Source organism: Manis pentadactyla, chromosome 6 (genome assembly GCF_030020395.1).
Source record: "Manis pentadactyla isolate mManPen7 chromosome 6, mManPen7.hap1, whole genome shotgun sequence".
Taxonomy (NCBI): Eukaryota; Metazoa; Chordata; class Mammalia; order Pholidota; family Manidae; genus Manis; species Manis pentadactyla.
The window spans coordinates 83,927,031-83,951,387 of record NC_080024.1 but is presented as its reverse complement, the minus strand read 5'-3'; the positions used below and the strand labels follow the sequence as shown (position 1 = coordinate 83,951,387).

At 37.7% G+C, this 24,357-nt stretch overlaps 1 pseudogene; it reads left to right on the top strand.

Annotated features, from left to right (window-relative positions):
• Positions 1-8,390, top strand: part of LOC130684189 (iron-responsive element-binding protein 2-like) — a 28,335-nt pseudogene extending 19,945 nt beyond the window's left edge.
• Positions 8,391-24,357: the final 15,967 nt, after the last annotated feature.

Below are 24,357 nucleotides of genomic sequence, written 5' to 3'. Positions count from 1 at the left end.
CATCCTGCTTTCTGAATAGAATAAAATTTTAGATTACATTATTTTGAACACATACGTTTTAATGAGTGATAGTCATTTTGTATCTGGAAATCTCTAGTATCTGAGAGAATAGCTTAGAGTAACAGAATTGATTTATTTTTTTACCTATTAGAAATATGTAGCAAGCATTTACATTTGGCATCTTGAATATGGGCACACTTCATATAAACTGCTCTGTTAGCCCACTCAGATGGTTCAGATTTCAAAAGAAAGATGGTGCAATGAGTCTGTCTCACCCATGCCTGGCCTCCTGCTTCACCTCCTCAGAGGCAACCAGTGCTTGTCAGTTTTTTAAGCATCGTCCCAGGGATGTCTTTTACACCTACAAGTAAATACATATAGTCACACTTTTTTTTAATAATGGAAAATATAAATATGAGGGCACAAAAAGTGTTTATTCACTTAACAAATATTTACTGAATCTCTGCTGTGTGCCAGGCACTCTTCTAGGTATGCGGATTTCATCAGTTAACAAAACCCAACATTCTCATGGGGAGAGGAAGGCAGTGAACCATTAGCAGAATAACTAGGTAGATTACATATTATGCTAAAAAGTGGTAAGTGGTAATGAAAAAATATATATGATCAGGGTAAAAAGAACCAATTGTGCAAAATTTGGGGAGTAGATTGTAATTTTATATAGAGTGGTTGAAAATATGACATTTGAGCAAAACTTTGAAAGATGTGAATAAGTTAGCCATATATCTGGACAAAGAAGAGGGCTGCCCGGTGGAGAAATCAGGGTAAAGGCCTCAAGGAGGGCAGTGTGGCTAGAGCATGGGAAATAAGGATAGTGGTAGGAAACGATGTCAGAAATGGAGGTCCCAGTACATAGGGAACTTTAGACCAATGTTAAAATGTAGTCTTGTACTCTGAGTGAAGTGACATGGGGAGTGGGAGCCATGGGAAGGTTTCGAACAGAGGAGTGTCATACTCAAAAGGGTTGCTCTTTGTATTGAGACTTTCTTGGGGGTGAAGGTTGGGTAGAAGCAGGAAGACCAGTGACAGCAGAATCCAGAGGGAAAGGCGATGATGGCTGGACTGCTGGGGTGGTGGTGCAGGTGGCAAGGGTTATAAGTGTAGTTTGAAAATATCACACTGTGATGTGGGACGTGCATTGAAAGAAGTAGCGGTTTTTGTCCATGACGATATTCTGAAGATCAACAGCAATACCCACACACAATCTCTCTTTAGCAACTTGTGTAGATATTTTTAAGTTTTTTAGATTTTTGGAGTCTACAAATTTTGACATTCAGTTTCTATTGAAACTTAACTCACAGGGTAGTGCTCCTAAAAATCTGGTGTGTTGGAATTTGATGAGCAAATCTTTATTGATTCCATCCAAAATGTCATGATTTTATAGAATGTGCTGTCAGCTTTATTTCTAAATCAGTAAGACCTATTTTTTTCATTTTAACATAAATACTTTATTCCCTTGATCATTTATATAAGCCTCTTTTTATGACTCCCATTTTATCTTTCTTTTAATTCACCAACCAAAACCATATTCACAGATGGGAAATAAGCAGTGGGATTCCTTAGAAGCACCATATTCACTCTTGTTTCCATGGGACTTGAAGTTTACTTCTATCAGATGTCCTTCATTTTTTGATAAGCTTGTTAAGTACTGTTTTATCACTGTTTCATCTTTTTAATGTTGTTATAACTAAAAAAACTCATGAAGAGTTAAATGCCTTTAACTTTTTACCTTTTAGACCAAAGAGCCAGTTTCACTGCAGTCTATTGAAAATGCCCACGTCCTACTGCATCTGGGAGACTGTGTCACCACAGACCATATATCGCCCGCTGGAAGCATTGCGAAGAGTAGTGCTGCTGTTAAATACTTGGCCAGTAGAGGGTATGTGTGCCTGGTGTTCAGATGCTTTTATTTTGTCTCCTTTCTTACTGATTAAGAGGCTTCTGGTCACGTTCGTTCCTCCAGGAAGTACCTGCTGTCACAGGTGTCTGCTTGCCATGGTGACTTACGCAGTAACTGGAGTACCTGTTGTACCTGCCTTTGCTTATGTTTTTAGAAACTGAAATGGCTGTTTTAAATTGCACCCCTAATAGAGGGGTAGCCAAAATAAACAACTGATTGGAAGCAAGACTTCTCTTTTCAATTTTTCTTTGTTGAAAAGTCATCATGGTTTGACCTGTCAAATTACCCTAACCACCCTCCCCTAGTTAGAAATTTAAATGTGTCTTTTGTGGACTATAAGATGCATGTGCATGACGCTAGGCTTGATCTGTGTCAAATGGAAAGAGAGTGAATTCCTGCTTTTTGAGTCTAAAATTTTACATAAATCAATGAATGTAAAGATCGTTTATAGAGGAGATAACAATCTGAAACTAGAAGCACATTATTTCATTTCTCTGTGCATGGTAATGCTCTCTGGTGTCACAGAGCCATCCTGACACCACAGACAGGTTTGCTGAAGGTGGGACATGCTGCCCGATCAACCTTGGTGTTTGTGCTGCTTGAATGACAAGACTTTGCAGTGAAATCTCATACACAGACCATGTCATGTGGCTTGGTTTGTCATGTAGTAAACCTGAAAACTCTTACTGTAGTTTCAGCAGTGATGTCGTGAATTTTGTGTTTGAACTTACTTTCCAGTTAACTGTAGTTTGGTGTGAATTAAAGTACTTTGGTAGAAATTACTAATAGCAGCTGCCTTTGGTAAAACTTCACGAAGATGAATCAGTTTGTTACCCACTTAGCTTTTCTATACAGTGTTGAGAAATAAGGTAACTTTTCTTTTTCCCAGATATTTGTTGGTTGTGATTTCCATCTTGGTCATAATTGTGACATTGCTGCCAACCCTCAAAAAAAAGGAGCCACCACTTTCCAAGGTACAGTTTTTATATTTATTGTAGTTTCAGATCTTAGAATATTTAATCCAGTACTTCTCATAAATCAGAATTTTTTTAAATAGACATATGAACCATCCCCCACCCCCACCTCCATTATAAAAACATTTAAGTGTACAAATGTAGAATATTTATTGCCTTTACATAAAAGGCCGAACAGACACTTAGCTGTTGTTGAGATGCTTAGCTGTTTCTTGTCCTGGTGACTAGTCCAGCCCGTTAACACCCAGATTATGGTGTCTGAATGCCATAGCACTGTACAGGTATCTCAGCTTTCCAGAAGCTCAAGTCACACCACTTTGTTTTCACAAAAGACCTACATTGGTGTGGTAACAGCTTTTTTCGTGGAAGTGAAAATCCTCTTCGGATTTCTTTCCATTAGCAAAAAGGCAAGTGCTAGTGTAGGTCTATGGCAAAAGTGGAGGGATGTGACCCTCCAGAAATCAGGAGATGCCCTGCACTGGATGCTGTTTTGGTTTATGAATGGTTATGTTGGAACATTCTCTTCCAGATAGGAGGGGAAACCCGTACAAACAACCAGTGCTTCTTGGAGAGATGATTGATTCCAAATTTGGGTCTGGAAAATGTCTATATTTTTCCCAGTGTGAAATAGCTGCCAGAAACTACAGGGCTTCTGTGAAAAGGTCTCAGGAACCAATTTGAACCTGCCACTGCTTAAAGATGGGACATGCTGAGCATCAGTAAAAAATACTAACTGGAATGGATTAAATCATGCATTTTAGTCTCTGAGTTTATAATAATACTGAAAGAAAAAAACAGACCAACTTACCTCTGGAAGTTGGTAGGGAACCATCTGATTACTTAACAGTCATAGATTTGTAAACAGTCTTTACCATGTGGAATGAATTTCAGTATAACCTAATCATTGATGAAGGACATTTGTCTTTATAGAAGTTTTGCAGCTAAAAGTTGGAGGAGGAGTGATGAGTATCACTGTTGTGTAATCCCTAATGAAAGATTTAATCTGGACAGTGATGATAGTCCCTGGTAACATTCCAGAAAGAGACAACTGGGTATCATGTGCCTCCAATGGATGTTTGACCTATGAGGCCTGTTACACAAATTAACGTTAAAAACCCAAATATTATCAAGCCATTGGATCTGACATCTTGTTTACAGGAAATAAAGTGACAGAGGATTGGGAATGACACCGTGGGAATGCAGTTAGCACAGTATAAATGCAGGAAACTACAACCAGTGACCTGTTTCCTTCAGAAAAAGTACAAGAGGGGCAAGAAGGGAAAGCAGATGTGAAGATTAAGAGATTGACTGAATGAATATATGAAGCATATTTGGACCCTGCCTGATTTGAACAAACCAACAACAAATGAATCATGGGGAAAATCAGGGACATTTGAATATTGACTGGCTCTCTGATATTAAGAAACTGTGGGGGCTTTTTTTGGTATCAGGATAGTATTTTACGAGTCCAAATCTTTTAGAGGAACATACTGAAATAGATACAACTAAAATGTGTTTTCCTCAAAATAATGTAATAGGGGATAATTATGGAAGAAACAGAGTCCATGATTTGATTATTACAATGTGATGAGAGGCACCTGCTTGTTGATTCACTGTTCTGTTTGCCCTACTTTTGTACATACTTGAAATTATCCATAATAAAAAATGTTTTGAGTAAGTTTTACAATTCAGTAGTACGTGATTATTTTCCACCTGAAATTAAATTACTTACATAATTTTCCTGTAGCCTTACCCCTCATGAATTCAACTCTTACGGAGCCTGAAGAGGTAATGATGCTGTAATGACAAGAGGAACTTTTGCAAATATCAAGCTTTTTAATAAGTTTCTTGGAAAACCAGCTCCCAAAACAATTCATTTTCCATCAGGACAGATAGTCAGTATATATACAAAGTATTTAAGCAGTTGCCAACTATATCAAAATTTGTGTTAATGATTTTTGTGTTTGTTTGACTCTATAGCTAGATGTGTTTGAGGCTGCTGAGCTGTACCAGAAAGAAGGATCCCACTGATTGTTTCAGCAGGAAAGAAATATGGGTCAGGAAATTCAAGGGACTGGGCCACCAAAGGACTGTTTTTGCTGATATCAATTCTTAAATTTTATCTTACTAAACTTCAAAGAGTTTTAAATGTTTCCTTTTGGCGGTAACATCCTGTGAAAGTTTATTTTCCTCATTTGGATTTTTTGTACTTATTTGAATATCATATTTTTGTTTTTTTTGTGATCTTATATAATATTTTGTACTAATATAGCTTCACTTTAATACTCTGTGTTTGATTAAATCTAGGTCACTCTTTTCTTATTTGAGGAAATCATATGTTAGAAGGAAAGAAGATTCTGTCCTGCTTGATAATAAAAATTACTTGTGTACAGTGGTAGTTTACTTAACCCCTTTTGTCTGATTTGCTCCATCAGGAGTTAACAGACTCAGAGATAGTAGGCTACGTTTTCCTTTTTATTCCTAGAACAGGTGAAGATGGTGACAGGTCATCTGCCCCAAGACATTTCTCCTGAGACTCTTTATTGGAGAGCAAATAGGGGTCCACTGGAGAGAGAAGTCATAGGACTTGTAGTTTCTGACATTTCATACTCACAATTTGTAGTTGTAAAAAGGCTGGGCAAAACCAACCCTCACCACTCTCATATCTTATTAACTTTGTTCTTTTTGAGTTTTTAGTCTTCACCCTTAAGATGGACATGCTGATTATCTCATCTTTCTGAGATAGTACAAATATTGTGAATATTAATTACAGGTATAGGTTCCCTTTTTCCTGAGACGTTTTTTAAATTAAGGTATCATTGATATACACTGTTATGAAGGTTTCACAAGAAAAACAATGTGGTTATTACATTCACCCTTATTATCAAGTACCCCGCCATACCCCATTGCAGTCACTGTCCATCAGTGTAGTAAGATGCCACAGAGTCCCTATTTGTCTTTGAGCTACACTCTTCCCCGTGACCCCCCACACACACACCATGTGTGCCAATCATAATGCCCTTCAATCCCATTCCTCATCACTCCCCACCAAATCTCCCCAACCCCTCCCCTTTAGTACCACTAGTCCCTTCTTGGAGTCTGTGAGTCTGCTGCTGTTTTGTTCATTCAGTTTTTGCTTTGTTATACTCCACAAATGAGGGAAATAATTTGGTATTTGTCTTTCTCTTCCTGACTTATTTCACTTGAGCATAATACTCTCTAGCTCCAGCCATGATGTTGCAAATGGTAGGATTTACATCTTTCTAATGGCTGAATAGTATTCTATTGTGTATATGTACCACATCTTCTTTATCCATTCATCTACTGATGGACACGTAGGTTGCTTCCATATCTTAGCTATCATAAATAGTGCTGCAGTAAACATAGGGGTGCTTATGTCTTTCTGAATCTGAGAAGTTGTCTTCTAAGGGTAATTTCCCTGAGGTGGAATTACTGGGTCCAATGGTATTCCTATTTTCATTTTTTTGAGGAACTTCCATATTGCTTTCCACAGTGGTTGAACATTCCCACCAGCAGTGTAGGAGGTTCCCCCTTTCTTTGCATCCTCGCCAGCATTTGTTGTTCCTAGTCTTTTCTGTGTTGGCCATCCTAACTGGTGTGAGGCGATATCTCATTGTGGTTTTAATTTTCATTTCCCTGATAATTAGTGATGTGGTGCATCTTTTCATGTGCCTGTTGGCCATCTGAATTTCTTCTTTGGAGAAGTATCTGTTAATATCCTCCACCCATTTTTAATAAGGTTATTTGGTTTTTGGGTGTTGAGGCGTGTGAGGTCTTTATGTATTTTGGATGTTAAGCCCTTGTGGGGTATTTCATTTACAAATATTTTTTCCCATACTGTAGGATGCCTTTTTGTTCTGATGATAGTGTCCTTTGCTGTACAGAAGCTTTTTAGCATGGTGTAGTCCCATCTGTTCAGTTTTTATTTTGCTTCCCTTGCCCGAGGAGATGCGTTCAGGAAAAAGTTGCCCATGTTCATATTCAAGAGATTTTTACCTATGTTTTCTTCTAAGAGCTTTATGGTTTCATGACTTAACATTCAGCTCTTTGATCTATTTTGAGTTCAATTTTGTGTATGGGGTTTGACAATAATCTAGTTTCATTCTCTTACATGTAGCTGTCCAGTTTTGCCAACACCAGTTGTTGAAGAGACCGTTACTTCCCCATTGTATGTCCATGGCTCCTTTATTGTATATTAATTGACCATATATGCTTAGGTTTATATCTGGGCTCTCTAGTCTGTTCCATTGGTCTATGGGTCTGTTCTTGTGCCAGTGCCAAATTGTCTTGATTTCTGTGGCTTTGTAGTAGAGCTTGAAGTCAGGGAGTGTTATCAACCCACACTTTATTCTTCCTTCTCAGGATTGCTTTGGCTACTCATGGTCTTTTGTGGTTCCATATGAATTTTAGAACTATTTGCTCTTGTTTGTTGAAGAATGCTGTTGGTATTTTGATAGGGATTGCATTGAATCTGTAGGTTGCTTTAGGCAGCATGGCCATTTTTTCAATATTAATTCTTCTTACCCATGAGCATGGGATGTGTTTCCATTTATTGGTATCTTCTTTAATTACTCTCATGAGTGTCTTGTAGTTTTCAGAGTACAGGTCTTTCACTTCCTTGCTTAGGTTTATTCCTACGGATTTTATTCTTTTTGAGGCAATTGTGAATGGCAATGTTGTCCTGATTTCTCTTTCTGCTAAGTTCATTGTTAGTGTATGGGAATGCAACAGATTTCTGTGTATTAATTTTGTATCCTGCAACTTTGCTGAATTCAGATATTAGATCTAATAGTTTTGGAGTGGATTCTTTAGGGTTTTCTACGTACAATATTATGTCATCTGCAAATAGTGACAGTTTAACTTCCTCCTTGCCAATCTGGATGCCTTTTATTGCTTTGTGTTGTCTGATTGCCATGTCTAGGACCTCCAGAACTTTGTTGAATAAAAATGGGGAGAGTGGGAATCCTTGTCTTGTTCCCGATCTCAGAGGAAAATCTTTCAGTTTCTAAATGTTAAGTATGATGTTTGCTGTGAGTTTTTCATATGTGGCCTTTATTGTGTTGAGGTACTTGCCCTCTACACCCATTTTGTTGAGAGTTTTTATCATGAATGGATGTTGAATTTTGTCAAATGCTTTTTCAGCATCTATGGAGATTATCATGTGTTTTTTGTCCTTCTTTTTGTTGATATGGTGGATGATGTTGATGAATTTTTGAATGTTGTACCATACTTGCATCCCTGGAATAAATCCTACTTGTTCATGATGGATGATCTTTTTGATGTATTTTTGAATTTAGTTTGGTAATATTTTGTGGAGTACTTTTGCATCTATGTTCATCAGGGATAGTGGTCTGTAATTTTCTTTTCTTGTGGTGTCTTTGCTTGTTTTTGTTATTAGAGTGATACTGGCCTTGTAGAATGAGTTTGAGAGTATTCTCTCTTCTGCTTTTTGGAAATCCTTAAGGAGGATGGGTATTAGGTCTTCACTAAATGTTTGATAAAATTCAGCAGTGAAACCATCTGGTCCAGGACTTTTGTACTTAAGTAGTTTTTTGATAACCAATTCAATTTTGTTGCTGGTAATTGGTCTATTCAGATTTTCTGTTCTTTCCTCGGTCAGCCTTGGAGGGTTGTATTTTTCTAGGAAGTTGTCCATTTTTTCTAGGTTATCCAGTTTGTTAGCATATCATTTTTCATAGTATTCTCTCATAATTCTTTGTATTTCTGTGGTATCCACAGTGATTTTTCCTTCCTCATTTCTGATTCTGTTTGTGTGTGTAGGCTCTCTTTTTTCCTTGATAAATATGGCTAGGGGTTTATCTGTTCTGTTTTATTTTCTTGAAGAACCAGCTCCTGCTTTCATTGATTATTTCTATTGTTTTATTCTTCTCGATTTTATTTATTTTTGCTCTAATCTTTATTATGTCCCTCCTTCTACTGACTTTGGGTCTCATTTGTTCTTCTTTTTCTAGTTTTGTTAATTGTGAGTTTAGACTCTTCATGTGGGATTATTCTTCTTTTCTGAGGTGTGTCTGTATTGCAGTATACTTCCCTCTTAGCACAACCTTTGCTGCATCCCACAGATTTTTGCGATGTTGAATTATTGTTGTCATTTGTCTCTCCATATTGCTTGACCTGTTTTTATTTGGCCATTGATCCATTGATTATTTAGGAGCGTGATATGAAGCGTCTATGTGTTTGTGGGCTTATTCATTTTCTTTGTGTAATTTATTTCTAGTTTCATACCTGTGTGGTCTGAGAAGCTGGTTGGTATAATGTCTGTCTGTTTGAATTTACTGAGGCTCTTTTTGTGGCCTAGTATATGATCTATTCTTGAAAATGTCCCATGGGCACTTGAGAAGAATGTGTACCCTGTTGCTTTTGGATGGAGTGTTCTGTAGATGTCCATTAGATCCATCCATTCTAACATTTTGTTCGGTGTCTCTGTCTCCTTACTTATTTTCTGTCTGGTTGATCTGTCCTTTGGAGTCAGTGGTATGTTGAAGTCTCCTAAAATGAATGCATTTCATTCTTTTTCCCCCTTTAATTCTGTTAGTGTTTGTTTCACATATGTAGGTGTTCCTGTGTTAAGTGCATAGATATTTTTAATAGTTATATCCTCTTGTTGGACTGACTCCTTCATCATTATGTAATGTCTTTCTTTATCTCTTGTTACTTTCTTTGTTTGGAAATCTATTTTGTCTGATACAAGTACTGCAACTCCTGCTTTTATTGTCCCTATTAATTGCATGAAATGTCTTTTTCCATTCCTTTACTTTCAGTTTGTGTATGTCTTTGTTGATGTCTCCAGATGGTTTAAATGGCTGATGTTGGGTTACAGACGTGGTGTGGGTAAACAGGAAAGAGATTGGCATGAGTTTCTAATCATTATTCTTTGGAATACAAAATACACTATTACCACAAACTGCTGACACACAGGAACTTAAAGCACTCTAAGATAGAGTTGGGTACCTTTTGCACTAATCCCTAAATTTTGATAAGTCCAGTGTCTAAAGTAACAGTAGTCAGATCTACAGGGTTTAGTAAGTATCTGCATCCTTACTGAAAGCTTCATATTCACCAAAGGTAGAACAGAGCTCTATGACTTAAAAGACATTAAAAATTTTAAGTCTTGTATCCTCTTAAAGGTGTTGTTTTCTGTAGATTTCAGAGCAAGAATTTTCTATTTTGTTGCATAATTAGCAGTTTCTCAACAGTCTCTGCTTGCCCTTCTAATCAATCTTTTCTGTTCTCTTTATCCTTCCTCTTTGAGAAGAAGGAGAAAAGATTAAATCATAAACCCACTTTACTTTCTAGGAATTAATTAAGTCTTGCTATAAATCTAATCACTGTTTAACTGGCCAAATATAACAAGAATGTTAACAATAAAAAATTGATTTCTGTATAATTTTGATTGTGCACTAAAAAAATCATCACTCTAAGGTTTACTCAACATCATAGGCACAATCAAAGAATGTTCTATCAGAGTGTAACACACTTGTAGGGCTGTGTAACTCCAAGAGGAGCTAAAGCAAAAGCCTTGGGGAAATTCCGAGCTTGCCCTGTTTTTAATTTAAATTACCATGTACTAGTATTACCCACAGTTTAAGTAGAACTAGTCAAAAATGTGTGGACTACTAAGCTTATCTACAAATAAGGATGTCCATTAACCAAGCAAATTGGAAAGAACAGATCTGTCAGTGCTTTTGTACTGACAGAAATCAATGCTAACATGGTTTTTTTTTTGTAGATAATAATTTTTTATTGAAGGGTGGTTGACACACAGTATTACATTAGTTTCAGGTGTACAACACAGTGATTAAAGATTTATATACATGATAATTCTATGTACCAGCTATCACCATACCAAGTTGTTACAATATTTTGACTATATTCCTTATGGAATACATTACATCCTGGTTACTTATTAATTTTACAATTATAAGTGTGTACTTTTTTTTTTGGTGAGGGCATCTCTCATATTTATTGATCAAATGGTTGTTAACAACAATAAAATTCTGTATAGGGGAGTCAATGCTCAATGCACAATCATTAATACACCCCAAGCCTAATTTTCATCAGTCTCCCATCTTCTGAAGCATAACGAACAAGTTCTCACATGGAGAACAAATTCTTACACAGTGAATAAGTTACATGGTGAACAGTACAAGGGCAGTCATCACAGAAACTTTCAGTTTTGCTCATGCATTGTGAACTATAAACAGTCAGTTCAAATATGAATATTCATTTGATTTTTATACTTGATTTATATGTGGATACCACATTTCACTCTTTGTTATTATTGTTTTTAATAAAATGCTGAAGTGGTAGGTAGATACAAGATAAAGGTAGAAAACGTAGTTTAGTGTTTTAAGAGAGCAAACGCAGATGATCAGGTGTGTGCCTGTAGACTAAGTGTTAATCCAAGATAGACAAGGGCAATAAAACATACACCTATGCAGAAGATTTCTCTCAGAACGGGGGGTGAGGTTCTAAGCCTCACCTCTGTTGATCCCCAATTTCTCACCTGATGGCACCCCTGCGACTGTGCCTGTCTTAGGTTGTTCCTCCCTTGAGAAATCTTACCCGTCTCTGGCTAACCAGTCATCTTCCGGGGCCATACAGGGAAATGTAAAGTTGGTAAGTGAGAGAGAAGCCTTATTGTTTGAAAAGGTTAGCTTTTTCCTTCTTTGCATATTTATGTCCTGTGGCTTCTATGCCCAGCATTTGTCTTGAGGTATCTTTACCACTTGGAAGAATTATGATACTTGGTAAATTCGATATGTGGCACGAATTCTATTTAGGGCTTGTAATTAGGTAGGAAGAAGAAAAGCTATAGAAGTAGCAGGCGAAAGAAAACATGGGAAGATTGATTATTTCTTTGACATATCTTCTTGTAGAGTAACTTCAGCATGTATAGGTTTTAAACTACTAATTAAATTGCACACACATATTAACATAATAGGAGTATAGTTACATAACCAAAGCATACCTGTAATTTCCAGCCATCTCCAGTGAAACCAAGAAAACCAGTTAGGCACTTTAGGCATTTGTGAAAACTTATCTATGATATGGTGGATATTGTCCAACTGAACTTGAACAGTCTGAGAGAAATCAGACAAATTAAAACAACCCATTCCTGGGGAATGTTTACATCCCTTATGTTCTTTTTACAGTAAATAGTCTGTAGTTGTAAGATTTTGGAGCGCTACAATTTGCACTTCTCCTAATTCTTGGTTGACTTCCAACAGTATAGATCCAGTCAAATTTGGTGTTTTACTGTATGCACAGGCCAGCTTAGATATCTCCTTCTTTATTCCCATGGCAAGTCCAGGAACTGGTGGGATGAGTACATCTACACCTGTAGCTGTGCATGGATCTTTGTTGGGGTTTTTTGATGATCATCTTCTGGCATGAGTCTTCCAGAGAGTGCTGATGTTGGAAGTTCTTTTTCATATCATATCTTAGTTCATTTTTGGGGTAGACAAATTAGGCTTTGATCCTCTGTATAAACACAAACAGACCCTTTGCCTACACTTTTATATGCAATTTATACCATTGTGTAGAACACATTGGAGGTCAACACACAGGAACTGCTTTTTTTGTTGTTATCATTAATCTACACTTACATGATGAATATTATGTTTACTAGGCTCTCCCCTATACCAGGGCCCCCCTATAAGCCCCTTTACGGTCACTGGCCATAAGCATAGCAAAATGTTGTAGAATCACTGCTTGTTTTCTGTGTTGCACAGCCTTCCCCTTTCTCCCACCCTCCATGCATGCTAATCTTAATACCCCCTTCTTATTCCCCCCCCTTATCCCTCTCTACCCACCCATCCTCCCCAGTCCCTTTCCCTTTGTTACCTGTTAGTCCATTCTTGAGTTCTGTGGTTCTGCTGTTGTTTTGTTCCTTCAGTTTTTCCTTTGTTCTTATAAACCACAGATGAGTGAAATCATTTGGTATTTCTCTTTCTCCGCTTGGCTTGTTTCACTGAGCATAATACCCTCCAGCTCCATCCATGTTACTGCAAATGGTAGGATTTGCCCTTTTCTTATGGCTGAGTAGTATTCCATTGTGTATATGTACCACATCTTCTTTATCTATTCATCTATCGATGGACATTTAGGTTGCTTCCAATTCTTGGCTATTGTAAATAGTGCTGCGATAAACATAGGGGTGCATTGGTCTTTCTCAAACTTGATTGCTGCATTCTTAGGGTAAATTCCTAGGAGTGCAATTCCTGGGTCAAATGGTAAGTCTGTTTTGAGCATTTTGATGTACCTCCATACTGCTCTCCACAATGGTTGAACTAATTTACATTCCCACCAGCAGTGTAGGAGGGTTCCCCTTTCTCCACAGCTTCGCCAACACTTGTTGTTGTTTGTCTTTTGGATGGCAGCCATCCTTACTGGTGTGAGGTGATACTTCATTGTAGTTTTAATTTGCATTTCTCTGATAATTAGCGATGTGGAGCATCTTTTCATGTGTCTCCTGGCCATCTGTATTTCTTTTTTGGAGAACTGTTCAGTTCCTCTGCACATTTTTTGATTTGGTTATTTGTTTTTTGTTTGTTGAGGCATGTGAGCTCTTTATATATTCTGGATGTCAAGCCTTTATCGGATCTGTCATTTTCAAATACATTCTCCCATACTGTAGGGTTCCTTTTTGTTCTATTGACGGCGTCTTCTGCTGTTCAGAAGCTTTTCAGCTTAATATAGTCCCACTTGTACATTTTTGCTGTGGTTTTCCTTGCCCAGGGAGATATGTTCAAGAAGAGGTCACCCATGTTTATGTCTAAGAGGTTTCTGAATATGTTTTCTTCCAAGAGTTTAATGGTTTCATGACTTACATTCAGGTCTTTATCCATTTTGAATTTACTTTTGTATATGGGGTTAGACAATGGTCCAGTTTCATTCTCCTACATGTAGCTGTCCAGTTTGGCCAGCACCATCTGTTGAAGAGACTGTCATTTCGCCATTGTATGTCCTTGGCTCCTTTATCAAATATTAATTGATGATATATGTCTGGGTTAATGTCTGGATTCTCTAGTCTGTTCCATTGGTCTGTGGCGCTGTTCTTGTGCCAGTACCAAATTGTCTTGATTACTATGGCTTTATAGTAGAGCTTGAAGTTGGGGAGTCAGATCCCCCCTACTTTATTCTTCTTTCTCAAGATTGCTTTGGCTATTTGGCGTCTTTGGTGTTTCCATATGAATTTTTGAATTATTTGTTCCAGTTCATTGAAGAATGTTGCTGGTAGTTTCATAGGGATTGCATCAAATCTGTATATTGCTTTGGGCAGGATGGCCATTTTGACGATATTATTTCTTCCTAGCCAAGAGCATGGGATGAGTTTCCATTTGTTAGTGTCACCTTTAATTTCTCTTAAGAGTGACTTGTAGTTTTCAGAGTATAAGTCTTTCACTTCTTTGGTTAGGTTTATTCCTAGGTTTTTTGTTTTTTTTTGATGCAATTGTGAATGGAGTTGTTTTCCTGATTTCTCTTTCTGTTGGTTCATTGTTAGTGTATAGGAAAGCCACAGATTTCTGTGTGTTGATTTTGTATCCTGCTACTTTGCTGTATTCCGATACCAGTTCTAGTAGTTTTGGGGTGGAGTCTTTAGAGATATTTATGTACAGTATCATGTCATCTGCAAATAGCGACAGTTTAACTTCTTCTTTACCAATCTGGATTCCTTGTATTTTTTTGTTTTGTCTGATTGCCGTGCCTCGGACCTCCAGTACTATGTTAAATAACAGTGGGGAGAGTGGGCATCAGTGTCTAGTTCCCGATCTCAGAGGAAAAGCTTTCATCTTCTTGCTGTTCAATATAATATGGGCTGTGGGTTTATCATAGATGGCCTTTATTATGTTAAGATACTTCCCCTCTATTCCCATTTTGCTGAGAGTTTTTATCATGAATGGATGTTGAACTTTGTCAAATGCTTTTTCAGCATCTATGGAGATGATCATGTGAATTTCGTCTTTCTTTTTGTTGATGTGGTGGATGATGTTGATGGACTTTCGAATGTTGTACCATCCTTGCATCCCTGGGATGAATCCCACTTGGTCATTTTGTACGATCCTTTTGATGTATATTTGAATTCGGTTTGCTAATATTTTGTTGTGTATTTTTGCATCTATATTCATCAAGGATATTGGTCTGTAGTTTTCTTTTTTGGTGGGGTATTTGCCACGTTTTGGTATTAGGGTGATGTTAGCTAAATAGAATGAGTTTGGGAGTATCCCCTCCTCTTCTACTTTTTGGAAAACTTTAAGGAGAATTGGTATTATGTCTTCCCTTTATGTCTGATAAAATTCTGAGGTATATCCATCTGGCCCGGGGGTTTTGTTCTTTTTTAGTTTTTTGATTACCGCTTCAATTTCATTGCTGGTAATTGGTCTGTTTAAATTTTTCTTTTTTTTTCTGGGTCAGTCTTTCAAGGTTGTATATTCCTAGGATATTGTCCGTTTCTCCTAGGTTTCCCAGCTTGTTAGCATATTGGTTTTCATAGTATTCTCTAATAACTCTTTGTATTTCTGTGGGGTCCGTTGTCATTTTTCCTTTCTTCTTTCTGATACTGTTGATTTGTGTTGACTCTCTTTTCCTCTTAATAAGTCTGGCTAGAGGTTTATCTATTTTGTTTATTTTCTCAAGGAACCAGCTCTTGGTTTCATTGATTTTTGCTATTGTTTTATTCTTCTCAATTCTATTTATTTCTTCTCTGATCTTTATTATGTCCCTCCTTCTGCTGACCTTAGGCCTCATTTGTTCTTCTTCCAATTTCGATAATTTTGACATTAGACCATTCATTTGGGATTGTTCTTCCTTTTTTAAATATGCTTGGATTGCTACATACTTTCCTCTTAAGACTGCTTTTGCTGTGTCCCACAGAAGTTGGGACTTAGTGTTGTTGTTGTCGTTCGTTTCCATATGTTGATGGATCTCCATTTTGATTTGGTCATTGATCCATTGATTATTTAGGAGCGTGTTGTTAAGCCTCCGTGTGTTTGTGAGCCTTTTTGGTTTCTTTGTACAGTTTATTTCCAGTTTTATGCCTTTGTCGTCTGAAAAGTTGGTTGCTAGGATTTCAATCTTTTGGAATTTACTGAGGCTCTTTTTTGTGGCCTAGTATGTGGTCTATTCTGGAGAATGTTCCAGTTGCACTTGAGAAGAATGTGTATCCTGTTGCTTTTGGATGTAGAGTTCTGTAGATGTCTATTAGGTCCATTTGTTCTAGCGTGTTGTTCAGTCCTCTGTGTCCTTACTTATTTTCTGTTTGGTGGATCTGTCCTTTGGAGTGAGTAGTGTGTTGAAGTCTCCCCAAATGAATGTATTGCATTCTATTTCCTCCTTTAGTTCAGTTAGTATTTGTTTCAGGTATGTTGGTGCTCCTGTATTGGGTACATATATATTTATAATGGTTATATCCTCTTCTTGGACTGAGCCCTTTATCATTATGTAATGTCCTTCTTTGTCTTTTGTTACTTTCTTAATTTTGAAGTCTGTTTTGTCTGATACCAGAATTGCAACACCTGCTTTCTTCTCTCTGTTGTTTGCATGAAATATCTTTTTCCATCTCTTGACTTTAAGTCTGTGCATGTCTTTGGGTTTGAGGTGAGCCTCTTGTCAGCAGCATATGGATGGACCTTGCTTTTTTATCCATTCTATTACTCTGTGTCTTTTGATTGGTGCATTCAGTCCATTTACATTTAGGGTGATTATTGAAAGGTATGAACTTATTGCCATTGCAGGCTTTAAGTTTGTGGTTACCAAAGGTTCAGGGTTAGCTTCTTTACTACCTTGCTGTCTAATTTAACTCGCTTGTTGAGCTATTATAAATGCGGTCTGATGATTCTTTATTTCTCTCCCTCCTTATTCCTCTTCCTCCCTTCTTCATATCTTGGGTGTTTTGTTCTGTGCTCTTTTTAGGAGTGCTCACATCTAGAGCAGTCCCTGTAGGATTCCCTGTAGAGGTGATTTGTGGGAGGCAAATTCCCTCAACTTTTGCTTGTCTGGGAATTGTTTAATCCCTCTTTTATATTTAAATGATATTCATGCTGGATACAGTAGTCTTGGTTCGAGGCCCTTCTGTTCTTTGCATTAAGTATATCATGCCATTCTCTTCTGGCCTGTAGGGTTTCTGTTGAGAAGTCTGATGATAGCCTGATGGGTTTTCCTTTGTAGGTAACCTTTCTTTTCTCTCTGGCTGCCTTTAATACTTTGTCCTTGTCTTTGATCTTTGCCATTTTAGTTATTATGTGTCTTGGTGTTGCCCTCCTTGGATCCCTTGTCATGGGAGTTCTGTGTACCTCTGTGGTCTGAGAGGCCATTTCTTCCCCTAGTTTGGGGAAGTTTTCGGCAATTATTTCTTCAAAGACACTGTCTATCCCTTTTTCTCTCTCTTCTTCGTCTGGTACCCCTATAATGCGGATATTGTTCCATTTCGATTGGTCACTCAGCTCTCTTAAAATTTTTTCATTCCTGGAGATCCTATTATCTCTCTCTGCATCAGCTTCTCTGTGTTCCTGTTCTCTGTTTTCTAGTCCATTAATGGTCTCTTGCATCTCATCCATTCTGTTTTGAAGTCCTTCCAGAGCTTGTTTTATTTCTGTTTTCTCCTTCCTTTGTTCTTGCATATTTCTCTGCAAGTCCATCAGCATGGTTATGACTTTTGTTTTGAATTCTTTTTCAGGAAGACTGGTTAAATCTATCTCCCCAGGTTCCTTCTCAGGGGAAGATGTAGTAGATGCCCAAGCTGTCTGGGTTAGTCTTGTCTGGATCATATTTTTTTGTCTTTTCATGTTTACAGGTGCTATTGACAGTCAGCTGGGAGGGCCAAACTTTTCACTTGCTACTGGCCTTTCTTTACTGGGACAACTGCGACCCCTACTGGCTTGTGTTGGGCAATTGCATGTAGGCTGTGTCTTTGTGTCTTGCCCGTCTGGAGTGTAGGGATTTCCCTTTCTGTGGGCGTGGTTTGCCTTAGGCTTTTTCTCTGCTTTTGCAGTGCCTGGAGGGGTAATGGACGGGAGGGGGCTGCTTGGCTGTTTACCTCCATGAGGGGTCTCAGAGCTGTTGCCCAGGGGGTTAGTGCGCCTGGTTTTCCCTGTAATTTCCAGCCACTGGGCTGTGACCTGTGTTGTTTCCGTCTAGCTGTTAAGTCCCTGCCCCTTTAAGACTTTCAAAAAGCACTCGCTTTTCTTTGTCATAGGGGCATCAGCTTCGGAACCCGCTCAGAGGTCTTGCTGCACTATTTCCCTAGTTTCCAGCCCTCCACGCATGCACTGTGTCTGCGCTCTGGTGCGGGTGGCTGGGGCTGGGTGTTTATCAGTCCTGGGTTCCCTCTCCCTCCTGCCAGGAGCTGGGGGGAGGTGTTTTCGGGTCCCGCCGGGCCGGGGGTTGTATCTTACCCCTTTCACCAGGTGCTGGGCTCTAGCACGTGTGGATGTAGTCTGGCTGTTGTCCTGTGTCTTCTGGTCTTTCTTTTAGGATTAGTTGTATTTGTTGTATTTTCAAAAATATATATGTTTTTGGGAGGAGATTCCCACTGTCCTTCTCATGCCACCATGTTGGCTCCACCCTCTCCTAACATGATTTTATCACTCACATGCACAGAGTTTCTGGATTTATGTTTTCTGAAGAAAATTCCATCATGAAGATGAATGACAAAGACTTAATTCACAGCACTTAAAATTTTATAATTAGGTTGTGGCTTGTGCCATGAATGAAAGGAGCTTTATCAAATGTGGGCTTTACAACACACAGATAAAAAGCAGAGAAACACTTAGGAACTGAAATTGTGGAGCAAGATTTGGAACTGTAGTTTATGGTCAGTGAAAAAGGGACAGCCAAGATCATAGGTGATGCTACGGGGCCAAAGAATGATGCATTCAAAGGCAAACCAAAATTAAAGTATAAGGACCATAAAGTCATTACAGCTAGGAAAATCACCATAGCCTGAACACCACCAAGTGATTAACATCTGCACTGCTAGTTTACTAAGAAGTTTTCCAACTCAGTTTGTCATTAATTTTTTTGTGTATGTGTGGGAAAAGATTTCTAATATTATATGAAGGTCAAAATGAAAAGACATTTTATTTATAATCATTTTGATAAAACATAGCAATTCCATAAAGCTAGAATATCTGTTCAGATTATGAATAGTGACTATTTTTCTGTGGACTGTCATGTCTTCTGTATGAGCACACCTTTCCAGACTCTTGCCAGTTGAGTTCTATTCCAGTCAAAATGAGACCCATGTGGAAGTGGAGAGAAAAGGACCATGTATGTGAGTGATAATAAAGGAGTTAACTGCAGTTCTTATTCTCTTCCAAACTTCATTTTATACATTTCCCTCCTTATTTACCCAGCTCACAACCATAACCTGGGTCTATCTCATCATTAAAAAAAATAATACTTCTCTATTAAAATTACTAACAAGAGCCTTCAATGAGTATTTTAAAAGATGCCCCCTGACGGCACAAATATCTAGTACAATATTATATATTCTGAATAGCTGTAATTTCTATCCACAACTAAATCTAACTTTTAAAAATTTTAATTTATATTTTAATTTTGTTGTCATTAATCTACAATTACATGAAGAACATTGTTTACTAGGCTCTCCCCTACCCCAAGTCCCTCCCACAAACCCCATTACAGTCACTATCCATCAGCATAGTATGACGTTGTAGAATCACTACTTGTCTTCTCTGTGTTGCACAGCTCTCCCCTTTCCCCCACCCCCCACATTATACATACTAATCATAATACCCCCTTTCTTCTTCCCCACCCTTATCCCTCCCTACCCTCCCATCCTCCCCAGTCTCTTTACCTTTGGTAACTGTTAGTCCATTATTGGGTTCTGTGATTATGCTGCTGTTTTGTTCCTTCAGTTTTTCCTTTGTTCTTATACTCCACAGATGAGTGAAATTATTTGGTATTTGTCTTTCTCCACTTGGCTTATTTTACTGAGCATAATACCCTCTAGCTCCATCCATGTTGTTGCAAATTGTAGGATTTGTTTTCTTCTTATGGCTGAATAATATTCCATTGTGTATATGTACCACATCTTCTTTATCCATTCATCTACTGATGGACACTTAGAAAAGGAAGGACACACTTCAATTTCTTGGCTATTGTAAATAGTGCAGTGATAAACATAGGGGTGAATCTGTCTTTTTCAAACTGGAGTGCTGCATTCTTAGGGTAAATTCCTAGACGTGGAATTCCTGGGTCAAATGGTAAGTCTATTTTGAGCATTTTGAGGAACCTCCATACTGCTTTCCACAACGGTTGAAGTAGGTTACATCTCCACCAGCAGTGTAGGAGGGTTCCCCTTTCTCCACATCTTCGCCAGCATTTTTGTTCCTAGTTTTTTCTATGTTGGCCATCCTAACTGGTGTGAGGTGATATCCCATTGTGGTTTTAATTTGCATTTCCCTGATAATTAGTGATGTTAAGAAGCATCTTTTCATGTGCCTGTTGGCCATCTGAATTACTTCTTTGGATAAATGTCTGTTCACATCCTCTGCCCATTTTTTATTGGGTTGTTTGCTTGTTGGGGGTTGAGACGCTTGAGTTCTTTATATATTTTGGATGTTAACCCCTCGGATATGCTATTTACAAATATATTCTCCCATAAAGTAGGATGCCTTTTTGTTCTGCTGATGGTGTCCTTTCCTGTACAGAAGCTTTTTAGCTTGATGCAGTCCCATTTGTTCATTTTTTTTACTTTGTTTCCCTTACCCGAAGAGATGTGTTCAGGAAAAAGTTGTTGCTCATGTTTACATTCAGGAGATTTTTGCCTATGTTTTCTTTTAAGAGTTTTATGGTTTCATGACTTACATTCAGGTCTTGGATCCATTTTGAGTTTACTTTTTGGCATGGGGCTAGACAATAGTCCAGCTTCATTTTCTTGCATGTAGCTGTCCAGTTTTTCCAACACTAGTTGTTGATGCACTGTCATTTCCCCATTGTAAATGTATATGGCTCCTTTGCCATATATTAATTGACCATATGTGCTTGGTTTATATCAGGCTCTCTAGTCTGTTCCATTGGTCTATGGGTCTGTCCTTGTGCCACTACCAAGTTGTCTTGATTATTGTGGCTTTGTAGTAGAGCTTGAAGTCAGGGAGCATAATCCCTCCCACTTTATTCTTCCTTATCAGGATTGCTTTGGCTCTTCAGGGTCTTTTGTGGTTCCAAATGAATTATAGAACGATTTGCTTTAGTTTGTTGAGGAATTCCATTGGTATTTTGATAGGGATTTCCTTGAATCTGCAGATTGCTTTAGGCAGGATGGCCATTTTGACAATATTAGTTCTTCCCATCCATGAGCAAGGGATGTGTTTCTATTTATTGGTATCTTCTTTAATTTCTCTTATGAGTGTCTTGTACTTTTCAGAGTATAGGTCTTTCACTTCCTTGGTTAGCTTTATTCCTAGGTATTCTATTCTTTTTGATGAAATTGTGAATAAATTGTTTTCCTGACTTCAATTTCTGCCAGTTCCTCGTTAGTGTGTAGGAATGCAACAGATTTCTGTATATTAACTTTGTATCCTGCAACTTTGCTGAATTCAGATACTGGTTCTAGTAGTTTTGGGGTGGATTCTTTAGGGTTTTTTATGTACAATATCATGTCATCTGCAAACAGGGACAGTTTAATGTTTTCCTTGCCAATCTAGATGCATTTTATTTCTTCGTGTTGTCTCATTGCTGTGGCTACTACCTCCAGAACTATGTTGAATAAAAGTAAGGAGAGTGGACATCCTTGTTTGTTCCCCATCTTAAAGGAAAATCGTTCAGCTTCTCACTCTTAAGTATGATGGTGGCTATGGGTCTGTCATATATGGTCTTTATTATTTTGAGGTAGTTGCCCTCTATACCCATTTTGTTGAGAGTTTTTATCATGAATGGATGTTGAATTTTGTTGAATGCTTTTCCAGCATCCATGGAGATAATCATGTTGTTTTTGTCTTTTTTGTTGATGTGGTGAATGATGTTGATAGATTTTCGAATGTTGTACCATCTTTGAATCCCCGGAATAAATCCCACTTGATCATGATGGATGATCTTTTTGATGTATTTTTGAATTCTGTTTGCTAATATTTTGTTGAGTATTTTTGCATCTGTGTTCATCAAGGATACTGGTCTGTAATTTTCTTTTTTGTGGTGTCTTTGCCTGGTTTTGGTATTAGGTGATGCTGGCCTCATAGAATGAATTTGGGAGTATTCCCTCCTCTTCTACTTTTTGGAAAACTTAAAAGAGAATGGGTATTAGATCTTCACTAAATGTTTGATAAAATTCAGCAGTGAAGCCATCTGGTTCAGGAATTTTGTTCTTAGGTAGTTTTTTGATCACCAGTTCAACCTCATTACTAGTGATTGGTCTGTTCAGATTTTTGTTTCTTATTGGGTCAGCCTTGGAAGGTTGTATTTTTCTAGGAAGTTGTCCATTTCTTCTAGGTTATCCAGTTTGTTACCATATAATTTTTCATAGTATTCTCTCATAATTCTTTGTATTTCTGTAGTGATATTTCCTTTCTCATTTTTGATTCTGTTTACATGTGTAGACTCTATTTTTTTCTTGATAAGTCTGGCTAGCATTTTATCTATTTTGTTTATTTTCTTGAAGAACCAGCTCCTGCTTTCATTGATTCTTTCTTTTGTTTTATTTTTCTCGATATTATTTATTTCTGCTCTAATCTTTATTACATCCTTCCTTCTACTGACTTTGGGCCTCATTTGTTCTTCTTTGTCTAGTTTTGTTAATTGTGAGTTTAGACTGTTCATATGGGATTGTTCTTCTTTCCTGAGGTAGGCCTGTATTGTAATATACTTCCCTCTTAGCACGGCCTTTGCTGCATACCACAGATTTTACGGTGTTGAATTATTGTTGTCACTTGTCTCCATATATTGCTTGATCTCTGTTTTTATTTGGTCATTGATCCATTGACTATTTAGGAGCATGTTTTGAAGCCTCCATGTTTGTGGGCTTTTTCATTTTCTTTGCATAATTTACTTCTAGTTTCATACCTTTGTGGTCTGAGAAGCTGGTTGGTACAATGTCAGTCTTTTTGAATTTACTGAGGCTCTTCTTGTGGCCTAGTATATGATCTATTCTTGAAAATGTTCCATGGGCACTTGAGAAGAATGTGTATCCTGCTGCTTTTGGATGGAGTGTTCTGTAGATGTCTGTCTGTTAGGTCCATCTGTTCTAATATGTTGTTCAGTGACTGGCACTATAATCTTATATGGTATGCTCATTGTGAACAAAGTACTTTCTCTAAATTATATTTCAAAGTTTGTGGAAGTTTTATGACTGAATACTCAATGTTTTTTCTGATAATAGTAAGAAGCACTATTTCATTGCAAGTGTGTTTGTTACTGAAAATCTCTGTGGAAGACCTGTGTCTATAAGGATTCAGAGAGTGGACCCAAAGCAGTATATGCCAGATATATTTCAGGGTACCTGTCTGCCATGCCCTTTAGGGAGACTAGTCCCTCATAATAGAAAGTAGCATTATTTTGTATTATGTATATATTTTATAACAAACCTCCCTCTCCAGGCCATAGCTAACCTGGAAAAGGGTACATACCTGTCCCAGAGGTAATTGCAGTAAACTCTGATCTTGATAGAACTCTGACTTCTTCAGGTAATTTTCCAGGACTAATTTTCATTTTAAAAGAAGAACCAATGTGTACATTCATATACCTTTGAAAAGAAGGACTTTTCTGGGTTCCTATTAATATACTGCCACTCATTTCTACTCTCCAGATATAAGGCTTAATTTACCAGAACAAAATGACCAGAGTGAAATCCCAACTCCAGATGTGGGTCTGATTTAGTCTTTCAGTAATCTCATTCAGCTTAGCAGTGATGGGTTTAGCAATGGTATCTTCCGATGGCTTCTCTTTCTTACCAATAGAGTTTATTAACCAAAAGAAATCTCTACCTGCAAATCTGGCCAATAAAACATGAAGGGGCATCTGCTCATCTCCATATTTTAGGAATTTTTCTTTCACTTCTAAGAATAAGCCACAGGAAGAAATGGCCACTTTTTCTCTGAATGTTGTTTTTTTCTGGATGTGATGCCTGGAATGGCTGTAGCCACTTTACAAAGGATAAAGCCAATCCCAAGTATGGTAGAGTGAAGGGATGCACAGAACTTGAAATTTATGATGACAATGTTGAACCTCTAATCAATCAACATTAAAGGCTGCCCTTCATCCAGACTTCCTGTTATAGGAGATAATATATTTCTTCATTTTTATACCAATTTGAGTCAGGCTTTTATTACTTGTAGCCAAAAGATTGCTGGATCAGAAAGGATACTATGACTTGGACTGAGGGAGTTGGATAAATTAAATTTCCTCTCTTGGGAAATATTGAGGGAAAGGACTGAGAAACAAAGAGGGATGCTGCCAGTTACTTGT